The sequence below is a fragment of the Prunus avium genome, chromosome 8 (assembly GCF_965620075.1).
Source record: "Prunus avium chromosome 8, drPruAviu1.hap1.1, whole genome shotgun sequence".
In the NCBI taxonomy this organism is placed as follows: domain Eukaryota; kingdom Viridiplantae; phylum Streptophyta; class Magnoliopsida; order Rosales; family Rosaceae; genus Prunus; species Prunus avium.
The window spans coordinates 3,934,374-3,946,042 of record NC_142291.1 but is presented as its reverse complement, the minus strand read 5'-3'; the positions used below and the strand labels follow the sequence as shown (position 1 = coordinate 3,946,042).

At 37.7% G+C, this 11,669-nt stretch overlaps 2 pseudogenes across 1 annotated transcript; one reads left to right on the top strand and one right to left on the bottom strand.

Moving 5' to 3' along the window:
• The first annotated feature begins 326 nt into the window (after window positions 1–326).
• Window positions 327–1,088, top strand: LOC148291161 (secreted RxLR effector protein 161 pseudogene; annotated as a pseudogene).
• A 5,862-nt stretch (window positions 1,089–6,950) lies between these two features.
• LOC110744734 (TMV resistance protein N-like) lies at window positions 6,951–11,271 on the bottom strand (annotated as a pseudogene). The gene is made up of 5 exons (XR_015826055.1): window positions 10,700–11,271; window positions 9,508–10,606; window positions 9,010–9,294; window positions 7,887–8,876; window positions 6,951–7,772 (listed from the first exon to the last, which is right to left on the bottom strand). The product of XR_015826055.1 is annotated as a TMV resistance protein N-like (transcript).
• Window positions 11,272–11,669: the final 398 nt, after the last annotated feature.

Here is an 11,669-nt window from a genome sequence, read left to right as displayed (position 1 = left end):
AACAGGCTCCTCGAGCATGGTACAGCCGTATTGAGTCATATTTCTTGAAGGAAGGTTTTGAGAAGTGTCCACATGAACACACTTTATTTGTCAGAAGAATGGATGGAGGTAAATTTTTAATTGTCTGTCTTTATGTTCATGACCTTATATTCACTGGGAATGATGAGTCTATGTTCAGAAAATTCAAGCATTCTATGATGACTGAGTTTGACATGACTGATCTTGGGAAAATGAGTTATTTTCTTGGTTTAGAAGTGCTTCAAAGGTCGGAAGGCATCTATGTTTGTCAACGGAAATATGCTCAAGAAGTGCTGGAGAGGTTTAATATGAATGATTGTAATGTTGTCCATAATCCTATTGTTCCTGGGTTCAAAATGATGAAGGATGAAGAGGGAGTGGTGATTGATAATACTCTGTACAAACGAATTGTGGGCAGCCTTATATACTTAACTGCAACACGACCAGATATGATGTATGTTATCAGTTTGATTAGCAGGTTCATGGAAAGACCTACTGAGCTGCATCTTGGAGCTGCAAAGAGAGTGTTGAGATACTTGAAGGGCACGGTGAGTTTTGGGTTGTTTTATAGGAAGGGAGGAAAAGACGAACTCATTGGGTACACTGACAGTGATTATGCTGGAGATCAAGATGATAGGAAGAGTACTTCCGGGTACGTTTTTATGTTGAGTTCAGGGGCAGTTTCATGGTCCTCAAAGAAACAACCTGTGGTCACTTTATCTACAACTGAAGCTGAGTTTATAGCTGCAGCATCGAGTGCATGTCAAGCAGTTTGGTTAAGGAGAATCCTGTAGCAGCTCAATCATAAACAGCCCACGCCCACAACAATTTATTGTGATAATAGTTCGACTATTAAGCTCTCAAAGAATCCAGTGATGCGCGGGCGTAGCAAACACATAGACGTTCGATTCCATTTTCTAAGAGAGCTCACCAAGGATGCAGTCGTGGAATTGGTCCAATGTTCTTCACAGCAGCAGGTGGCAGACATCATGACCAAGCCTTTGAAGCTGGACGTGTTTCAAAATTTGAGGGAGTTATTGGGTGTTTATCCACTCATGGATATAAACTGATTGCTGATAGTTTTCAGTTTAAGGGAGGATGTTGATGTTGTTAAAGATTTCCTAGCTATAAGGGTTAGTTGTCCTAGTTTGTAGGGCTGTTTCAGTTGCTGTTGATAAGTCCTATACTTTAGGAATAAGTTATTTGATTTGATTATGTTTTAGTCATATACCACGTTGTTAGGTTGGTAAAACGTGGGCTGCTTATTTCCAATTCTTAGTTTTCCTTTGTAAGGCTATTTATTGCCACAGTTGCTCTTTGATTCAATAACAGATATTCTCCCAGCATTTGAGTGTCCAGCAAACGTGTGTTTACGTGTTTTGTGAAGTGTTCAACCTAGGTTCTCAACAACGTTTAACTCTACACATATACTTATACATACTGATTTAAAAATTGGCTGTGCACATTTCAAATAAAGTCAGAGGAAATGGATCTTTCCATGGGGAAGCCAAGAAATTTCCTTTCCGAAATTGGGTCTATTCATTCACCGTCAGCCAACTTTGCCAAGCATCCTCGTAACAAAACCCATAAAATAATAAATTGTCAAGAAGAAATTTTTTTTTTAATGCTATTCCAAACCAACTTCCGCACACAAAAAGACAAAATAGTGGAAAAGAAAATGAAGAAGCAAAAGGGCGGATCTATGTTAGGGCTCCAGCCCAGCGCTGATTAGAAAATAGGCTTGAGTGGAGTCGTTCTATTATGAGGACCGTCATATATGGTCCTCAAGTGCGTACCTGTATTATTAGTCGTAGAATTAAATTGAACTGTCCAGATTTGAAATTAAAAGAATAATGCCACAACCGCTTAGCACAGCCACACCCACCTTTTACTCAACAAACATTACCCGTGCCTTTTTCTTCAAGACGTTAATTTTAGTTTTGTTCTCTGTTTTGCCCGACAGATCTGCTCATATGTCTGAGGGCCATGAAATAAGCATTCAGATCGAATGATTTTTCGTGGACTATAAGTGGGGATTTCAGATGTGTGGAAACAAAGACATTAGATGGTGGTAATTTCAGTTAAACCCATCTTCAACTTTGGGCTCCTCTCTTTCTCTCGTGCTCGACAATATATGGAAACTTAGACATTAGATGGTGGCAATTACTTGATCTTTTCATCACAATATATATGGAGTAAAAGAGAACAATATGGATCAAATAATAATCACGAAATTTGGTTTAAGGCATCAAGGATTTTCCGTCTAGAATTGATCAATAAAGAGATAAATAAATAAAAACTTTTGTTTACAATGAGAAAAGAAACGAAAAATGTAATTAGAAAAAATTTAAAAATTGTAAAGCAATTTGTGCAAATAACATAGTCAAAGGGTCTCGTCCTTTCCAAGCAAATATTTTAGACTAAAACTTTAGGCATCCATTGTTGCATTGCATCCCTGTTTGTACCATATCTGGAAAACGAACCAAAGTTGGTTTATTTTTTAAATATTAAAATTACATTCTTTCATTCTTTCAAAACCAACAAAAAGGTCTTTTGATTTTGTGTTTGGACCATTACTTAGTTTAAATTCACTCAAAGGCCCATATCTCAAAGTATCTCAGCTTTGACTCGCACTTGTTTGGGCCCAAATTTGCCACGCCAAAAACAAAAGCCCACACCATCTCCTAGGCCGCTCGTATCAGACGACCTCAAGCCCATCAGCACGACCCAGCCCATTAAACGAGTGGACAGGCCAAGAACACCTGGCCCAAAACGTTAAGAGGCCTGGGAACAGTGGAAATCAGAAAGCAACTTGGGCCTTGGATGAACTAGAATGGGGCTCAAAACGCAAACTAAACCCAGCTGATCTTTTAAAAACAATCCCACGTGATCCATGACTAAGAAAAGTCAACAAAATCGGCTGAAATCAAGATTGAACAGAAGCAGGTATGAAAGAAGAACGTTTCTGAAAAACTCTGTTGCCAGGAGACCAAGCCCCGTTTTGTTTATTCGGAAGATATCCTTCTGCACCAAAGAAGGCGCCATTTTCAAAGGATAAGCACACACTGTTTCTATGAAAAGGAGATAAAGCGGGAACAGGGAGTTGTTCAAAAACTGGGAACTTGCCATCGCAAGCTTCAGACTCTTGCAAAAGCAGTTGAGATGGAAGAACAGTATGGCATCCCATCAAAACGCAGGGAAATGATCACTTCAAGAAACTAATTGATAAGTGCTCGCATCCCAGAAAATGGATAGAACCCCTGTTTGTTTTAAATTAAAAATTAAAAAGATATTTTGATTACTTGCCGCCCACTTTCAAAAGAACATTTCATATATATAAGAGGGGGTGAACAGAGAAAAAGACACCCAACCAACTCAACCAAAACCCAGTCAAAAGACAAATACTCAAAATGATCACTTGATCACGAGAACTCCAAGCTAAGTCCAACAGACCCAGAGTCTGAAGCATCTTAATTTCAAAAGCTTTTTTCAACAAGCTTGCAGAATCATCCTGTTTTTCTCCCAGCAAAGACAGCTGAACCACTGTTTCTGATTTGAATTCCAGTTCACAAATCAACGATAACGAAGTCTCTCTCTCGTTACAAATTTGGTTCAGCAGAGCCAAGGCAAGCAGAGTTTTGAGTTTTCTCAAATATGAAAACCTCAACAAATTTATGAAGAGCCCTGACTAAGCAGCACAGGTATTACAGCCCATTTCCAGCTCGAGTCCAGCCACTTCTGCCCCTTTCAGACTGGAGAAGTCCCAGTTCTGCCCATCCAAAAGCCTTCCAGGGTTCGAAATAGATTAAAGCTCTGCCAAACCCAAGCTTTGGTATCGATTTGCAACTGAAACCTAGCAGTTGAAGTTGTTAAAAGTCCAGTCCAGCACAGGCGTACCCAGTCCAGCCCAGAACAGAGGCAACTATCCAGACAGAAATGGAGGCACAGCCCTCTTCTTGTCCTTGTATAGTCAGTTTTCCCTTTTTGAGTCTTGTAAAAGGGAGTTCTGCCTGAAATTGGTTCAATCTGTCATCTTTCATTCTGGCCAGAACTACCGGTTTTCGTACTGAGAAAAATTGTAAAAGTCCTTACCAGTTTAAGGCATAGAAAAGAACTTACTTGGGAGATATTCCTCACCCAAATTCACAATCGCTTGTTCAAAGTCAATAGCTTGGGGCGCAAGTTATTTTTACTCTCAAATCTGTTGGAATTGAAAAATTGCTAATGGTGGCACGCTCGACACACAAAGAAAGTTAATTTATTGACCAACCATGGTCTTTAAATTAATGGGGAACTTTATCCTACCATCACAGGTACACAAAAAGGGGTGAACAGCACTAAAGTCAGAGAATGGGTAGCCCTTACCAAGTTGACCCACGTGTCCTTCTGAAAATAGGTTTTCACCATTAAGAGCCACTTGACCGTCGTCTCTCTCAGCAAGGAAGCAAGATGGATGATTGACGCCAAAACCAAGAGGAGCCGTCTTCCGACTGGTTTTCCATCTGCAAAAGGATAGTAAATCATGAACATCCCTTGAAACCAGCATCTTCATCTAAGATACTTTTTCTCCTACTTGTGGATAAACTCACAAGGGCAAGTATGCAGCTACCATGGGACAACACTTAAGCTTTATCCTCCACCCATCACCGTCATCTTTGGAAATTTTTGCATATAAATATAGAGGTTTAACAGCAACACTCGAGACTTTCTCTCCAAAATCAGACACAACGTTTCTTAAGCACTTGAACAAACTTCAAGCTTTTCAAACAGCCAACCTGCTATCTAGATAACCATTTGACAACTCCTGCACTTATCTTTTACTACTCTGCCATCTTCTTGGTATGATCTTTGTTAGATAATTAGGCTAGGTTCCTTCTAAACAGCTAAAACTTGTAACATATTGGATAGAGAAATCTCCAATCTCTTCATTGCTGTAATTTGTTCTTCAAAGTAGCTAAATGGAGAAATCTTTTGCTTTTGTCTTAATTTATTATCATGCCTGAGCTGAATAGAGAAATCTCTAATTTCTGAAACTTTATTTCCTCTGCAATTTACTTTACTCATACTTTACATTCCTGCCATTTATTTTTCTCGCACCTTACTTAACAGTGATTTACTTTTCCACACTTTATATTTGAATTTTTACTTTTCAAAGTAATATAACTTTTCATTGCTAGACAGGCCCAAAACAAGGGTTTTTAGGTCCGAATAGGGCTTTCTTAGCCCTAAAACAAGGGTTTATTTAGGCTTGAATCATATCATTGGCCCCAAATTAACTAAGTCTTAACCTAATCCAGGGTTATCTTAGGCCTGAATTAGGTTTTTGAACCCAATCAAGGGAACATTGACCACAACATTGGTTTTACTGTTTGGCTAGGTACCATTCGTATCTTCCAAGCCATAGACGCACAATTGAAAGAATATTGAATTCCTCTTAATTTATGTTTGCTTTACATTTTAATTTCAAATTTTTTTTTCTCAAATTGACAAAGGCGATGTTCAACCTATTGTAATGTACGGTACGGGGAGGGGGTTTGAACTCGGGTGCAAAGAGCAAGCACACTACCTTGACCAACTCGCCTAACTCACATTTACAATTTTAATTTTCTATTAGATTTTTAATTATTAGACTCCAAACTATGCTTCAATTCTCATTTGGAATTTGCTTAGAGCTACACAAATTAATAATTTTGTGATTGGTTGATTAGCTAGAGACTGTAGTTGGCTTCATTTTGGACTTTATTTGGTGCCATTCGGCCTTCGGTTGTCATATCTAGAGCTTGTACTTGATGGCCCTTGGATGTTTGTTCGGCTCTGTTTGTTTGAACATATCTATGTTAATTTTTATAGCTCCAATACATTTTAATTTTTATATCTAGAGCTTCTACAATACATGTTAATTTTTAGAACCTATGTAGTAATGTCGGTCTTATTATAGCTCCAAAATGTCTCAAAATAAAAATAAAAGGAAAATAATAACTCCAAAATTATTGCCTCTCATTCTCAAATGATTTTCCTAGTGTGAAAATGTTGTTATCAAGACAGACTACTGTGTGAATATTAATATAAAGACTATATCCTCTGTTTTTGTGGAAATGTGAGTTTGACACCTTCTCATTCATAAATCACCAATCTACAAACAAAAAGTTACTGTAGTTTTATTCAAAATAGAACTAGCTCTGCCAAATTCTGCTCAACATATTCTGATGTTAATGAACCTCTCAAAATTCTAGTCTGTTGAATAATTTAAAACTGAGAGATGCTAAATAATAGAAGATTGCATAATTGAAAGAGATTGCACAAACTATCAAACAGATGATCAATGAAGCAGACAGGGGAGGAGTTCCGACAAAGCAATTGGTCGGTTTTAGATCGTTTTAATGCAAATGTTTACGCGCCTAATTGAGAATTCTTGTTGGCTTATTCCATCCTGCACAAAACAGAATAGAGCAGTTTAAATAGTCACATAAGTTGTGTCAATAAGAACCAGGTAGGTGATCTTGAGGTGCAAATTCCAGCTGCATATAATAGAGCAGTTTAACAAAGAAATGTTCTTTCTCAGATGCATATAATATCCAGCTCATTGTTACCGACCAAAATGACAAAATGACATGAGAGAGAGAAAGAGGAATTATCATCAAAGAAACAATAAGTGATGAATCTAATGATAAATGTATGGAAAGAAAAGAAAATGCAGGGAGACTGATGGAGGTGACTTACAAATAATATCAGTTGTGAGAGCAAAAATTGAGGTGCAGATATTTGAGGAGGAGGAGTTTTTAACGAAGTTAGCAAAAATTTAGCTCCTCTTTTAAGAATAATAGTTTTTATTAAACTTTTCAACAATAGCGAAAAATAAGAGGGGTCAAGGCCTAAGTAGCAAATCAAAGTGGTTACCCTCCAAATCAAAAGTCCCCTGCTGTAGTTGAAAATTTTCATAAAAAGTGCAGTTGTTAAAAAGAGGGAGAAAATCTTTACAAGTTGAGAGAAATTCAGATATGCTCCTAAAACAAAACAAGGAATAGAGCCAAATAAAAAAAAACATTGAATTGAAATGCAGCAGCTGTGATGCTTCTTGCTTTGAAAGTGAGGAATCATAGGTCAGTCCCAATCACATCGATCTTTTTTCTTTTTCTGGGCCGAGCTTCGTCAACAACATCATTTAATTCATCTTGGTCTGCATCTTCGGAAATAGCATAGGTATTGCAGAAGAGAGATTTTTGGTGAGAGCTACCACTTCCACTAGGACCAGCCTCCTCCTCGTCGTCGCGTTGTTGACCTTGTGCATCAGCTGAATTGATGATGGATTTGTTCATCATGATCTGGTTGAGTTGTTCCACATCTTGCTCGTGCACCAAACGAAACCCACACTTCTTCACACTCACCCCACACTTCTTCTTCACACTCACCCATCTGTGACGATGAATTCGGAACAAAACATTTATCTGACTGCATTTCGTCTTAAATTGTTCGCGAGATGCATAAATTACCCAAAGGTTATCCGACAAATTGCCTATTTCAAAATATTTAAAACATCCAGGTGTCTCCATTCCTTGTGGGTGACAGCTAATTGAAAAATCATGAAATTCAGAAAGATGAGCCTGAACTTCAAACACAGCACATAAAGCTATTCCCATCCACGTGGTAGGTAGCTCCACAGTTAGGGAATTGCCCAAACTTTGATTACCGAACCACTCTGGAATTTTCCTTCCAGGAGTTACAATTTCCAATCCGTGAAGAGGCCGAGGGATTACCTATACCATATACATAGATGTAATTATTATAGCAAACAACAAAAAGAGAGACAGACACACAGAGAGAGAGAGAGAGAGAGAGAGAGAGAGAGAGAGAGAGAGAGAGAGGAGAACCTGAAGGTATCGCTGTAGCATTTTCAGTATTATACCATCGCAGCCTTCATTGTCAACCAATACAAAGCAATTGGCACAATTAAAACGACAATAATATATTTTGTCGTTTAAGGAAGTGCAATTTGACGAAAGATGTGGTAACATTTTCAAGGAAGTGCAACCGGCTATGTCTATATCCATTAATGAGATAAGCTTAGAAAGATCTGGCAATTGTTGAAGCCTTTGGCACCCATTCACCCATAATAACTTAAGCTTATAAAGACATCCAATGCTTGCAGGAAGGCTAATAAAATTGTTTCTACTAAGCTTTAATTGTACTAAAGAAGACAAGCAGCCAGTATCACTGGGAAGATCCCAAAGTCCACAATCACTCGAACCCAACACTAAAGCATTTCTTTTATATAACCAGGGGCGGCCCAACCGAAACATGTTGGGTTTTTTATTAGGCTGTGATCCACTTCCGTCCAAAGATAGCTCCTTCAGTTTTTTCAAACCAAAAATGGAGCGCGGTAGCTGTCTTATACAAGTTCCATCCACTGAAAGCCACTCTAAACACTCCATCTTCTCCAACTTCTCTGGGAGTTTGTCAATTTTTGAGCATCCTTCCACACGGAGTGCATCAAGTGACTTCAAATTACAAATTTCACTCGGAAGACCCAGGAGATTTTTGCAATTCATTAGAAACAGAACAGTAAGGCCAACCAGACATCCTATTGATGAAGGTAATTTCTCAATGGACGTCCCTTGTAAAAAAAGCCCTGACAAATTTTTCATTTGCCCTGAAAATTCTGGAATCTTTTTCAATTTTGAGCAATTACCAAGATGCAAACCTCTAAGCCTTTTGAGATCTGCAATTGACAGGTGAATCTCAACCAAATTATCACAACTTTCAAATATCAACACCTCAAGATTCAGAATGCCACTGAAATCTGGGGTTGTGGTCAAGTTTTCAGAGAACCCAAGGTCCATTTTTTTCAATTTAGGCAAGTCCTGTACAATTCATAAACAATGGAATGAACAGATAATTAGCTCAGATTTATTTTAATTTTTAAAACAAAATATTTAAAATAAAATATATATAAAAAAACTAATTTCTAGAATGGCATATGGTCACTACTCTTACCTTTCTTCCATCCCAAAGCCGAACAAGTTTGCTCTCACGCATCTCAAGTGCAATAAGGAAATTCGGTTGAAAACCTAATGGGAGAAATTTGGAAGGATACCGACTCCATTTGATAATTCTCAAGGAATTAGGAAGAATTCTGGGGCTTGAAGAAATGATCACATTGTCAAATTCAAGAACTTTCAGGTTACACATCTTAGAGAAGGCTTCACAATTCCAATCTGCCATTTCAAGTCTCGCCATGCGTGCCATGCGTAAGGCAATGCCTTTAATTTTGTATGTTGCCTGTAATTAAGAATAGTAAAGGAAAAGTTAATTGCACATTTAAGTCCAATAATGTGTTAAAGAGAAATCATTTATCTTCCAAAACTATCTTTATATAACTTTTTATCATATTGTTTATAAATACATCAAAGATATCATTAATTAAGTCTAATACTGTGTTAAGGACAAATCATAAATCTTCCAAAACTTAGTATCTTTTATATAACTTCTTACCGTATTGTTTATGAATACATGAGAGATATCATCGTGATTGCACAATCGACTTCGTCTACCAGGCTCATCAGGACACTCTTAACGAACAATTTCCCATGCCATTTCTTGTATCAAATCATGCATGTCAACAATATTGTTTAAAATATCAATAGTTAAAAGCGATTTCTGAACAAGAGCATTTATCCCAATACGACCAAATAGGTCACAACTGTCTAGTATTTCAATTACTTTCTCCTTGCCCTTCCGCTTATGAAAAAATGCAACATCAAGAAATATATCCTTGTTCATCTCATCTAGTCCATCATAACTTATTTTGAGCAAATCAAATATTTTTGACTCAGGAATTTTCCGCAACTTATCCAATTCACTTTTCCATTCATCTTGATCTCTCTTATAAACTAAGCATCCCAAGAGTTTAAGAGCTAGTGGAAGGCCTCTGGCATAATCTACAAAACTCTTGGACAATTCCAAGAAACCTTCCTCAGGCTCATTTTTTTTAAAGGCATTCAGACTAAAGAGCTCAAGAGCATCATCATTACCTAATCCCTCTACCTTATATGATACCTGCATATCATGCTTAACTAGCAACCGTTCATCTCTAGTTGTAATTATGATTATACTCCCCTTACCAAACCAATCCTTTTTTCCAGCAATTTTTTCTAGTTGGCTTGATTCATTCACATCATCAAGGATGAGAAGAACCTTCTTATTACATAAGCAATTCTTAATGTAATAGGTCCCCCACTGTTCATCCCAAACTTGAGTAATTTGTTCCTTCAAGATCGGGAAAAGAAGCTGTCTTTGTAGATTAACAAGATTCCCATGTTCAGAAACCTCTCTAACTTTAGCAAGGAAGCAGCTAACTTCAAAATGAATAGAAATGCTCTCATAAACTAGCTTAGCAATGGTCGTCTTGCCAATGCCGCCCATCCCCCATATCCCTATAAAGCGAACATCATCCGTAGGAGCTAAAAGCAAATCTATTTGCTCAAGTGTAAACTTAATTCCCACTAACTCTGTGGAATCCAACAATTTGAATGTGCGATGCATTTTACTCCACACCCATTCAACAATCTTTTCAATAAGCTTTCTTTCACACCTACAAGGAAGAAAAGTAAAACGATGATTAAGTTAAAAATGTAAGCCATGGGTTTTGTTAAGACATATAGAGAAGTTGTTCATTCATGCTTACTCATTCTTTGAATCTATCCCAGATAAATTGGCTACTTCTGTTAAAGCATCTCTCCAGCGCTTCACCTTATCGATGTCTTCCTTAAACCTTTTCTCATGCTCAGTGAAGGCTTCCCCAAAACTGCCGCTTTGTTTTCTCATATCGGAGGGATCCACATGATAAAACACTGGCAGAATTGTGCCCTTGGATTTCATGCATTGGAGAATCTTTGTAAGCTCATCCAAGCACCAGGAAGAAGATGCATAATTTGGCGAGAGAACAACGATTGCTAGCGCTGATTCTTCAATTGCTTTGATGAGCTCTGAAGAAATAGGTGTCCCTATTTCAAGCTCACGATCATCCTTGAATGTTTTAATGCCCCTGCGCTGCAATTCGTGGTATAAATGGCACACAAAGCTATTTCGAGTGTCCTCACCCCTGAAACTCAAAAACACATCGTGGTTTGGTTGAGGAGCAGACTGATCAGGTGAAGGAAGAAAGGCAGAGTCTCTTTGGGTGCTCAATGCCATTAGGCAATCTGCTGCTGCTGAAAACACTCAATGAAAATAAGCCTTTTTCTAACTAAATAGAAAGATGATGAGAAACGGCAAAAAAGAAAAGGATTAAAATTTAAACCAGAGGAGAAATAAGGACGATGAGGAAACAACAAGAGAGAAACAGAGAGAACTGGGAAAATTATACATGTTTTGTATTTCAACAGAGAGAAACAGAGGAATTCAACATATAAACATTAGAAGGAACAAAACTACGAATTTCAACATTTAAAACAAAAATATAATGCCATCTAAAACAATGCTTAGTTATGTTACTTGAACAAAACAGAAATGTGGACGAAGCAAGCCAACAAGTTTAGCTTAGTGTTACCTCAACACCGAAAAAATTACATAGCCAGAGAATTTGTAAGACCAGCAAGCCAACCAGAACCTCACAAAATATACAACTCCTCAAGATCAGCCAAGAAACCAACAAG